Genomic DNA, 903 nt, shown 5'->3' with positions numbered 1-903 from the left:
AATGAGAAAAACAAGAAACCTTATGGCAGCTCCATACCCATAGCTCAGTGGTTAGGGCAATGGCCACATAGTCTGAGGCTGGCCTGTTCGAACCCAGCCCAGGCCAGCTAAACAACAGTGAGGACAATGACAAAAAAAATAGCTGGCCATTGTGGCAGGTGCCTGAAGTCTCAGCTACTTGGGAAGCTGAGGCAAGAGAATTGATTGAGCCCAAGAGTTAGAGATTGCTGTGATCTGTGATGTCACAGCTCTCAACCAAACATGACATAGACTGTGTCTCAGAAAGAAAGAAAGAAAGAAAGAGAGAGAGAGAGAGAGAAAGAAAGAAAGAAGAAATCTTATGGCATCTTTCAATTAGATCTACTCCCTTAAGTAACATTTATTTTTCTGTTATAGACACAAATGATAATTTAAAAATTATAGGAAAATAGGTGGCACCCATAACTCAGTATGTAGGGTGCTGGCCACATACACTGAGGTTAGTGGGTTAGAACCAAGCAGGGCCAGCTAAACAATAAGGACAACTGCAACAAAAAATAGCCCAATGTTGTGGCGGGCGCCTGTAGTCCAGCACTTCTCAACCTTCCTAATGCCAGGACCCTTTAATACAGTTCCTAATGTTGTGGTGACTCTCAACTATAAATTTATTTTTGTTGCTACTTCATAACTGTAATTTTGCAGTTATGAATTGTAATGTAAATATCTGATATGCAGGATGTATTTTCATTGTTACAAAGGGGTCACCATCCACAGGTTGAGACCCACTGCTGTAATCCCAGGTACTTGGGAGGCTGAGGCAGGAGAATCGCTTAAGCCCAAGAGTTTAAGGTTGCTGTGAGCTGTGACTCCACAGCACTCTACCCAGGGTGACAGCTTGAGAGTCTGTCTCAAAAAAAAAAAAAA

At 42.3% G+C, this 903-nt stretch overlaps 1 pseudogene; it reads left to right on the top strand.

Annotated features, from left to right (window-relative positions):
* The window catches only part of LOC100949544, a 7,864-nt pseudogene that overhangs the window by 5,658 nt on the left and 1,303 nt on the right, over positions 1–903 (top strand).

The sequence above is a fragment of the Otolemur garnettii genome, unplaced genomic scaffold (assembly GCF_000181295.1).
Source record: "Otolemur garnettii isolate 467f Iridium unplaced genomic scaffold, OtoGar3 scaffold00304, whole genome shotgun sequence".
Taxonomy (NCBI): Eukaryota; Metazoa; Chordata; class Mammalia; order Primates; family Galagidae; genus Otolemur; species Otolemur garnettii.
Note: the sequence above shows the minus strand (reverse complement) of the source record. Positions and strands in the feature narration are given on the sequence as shown.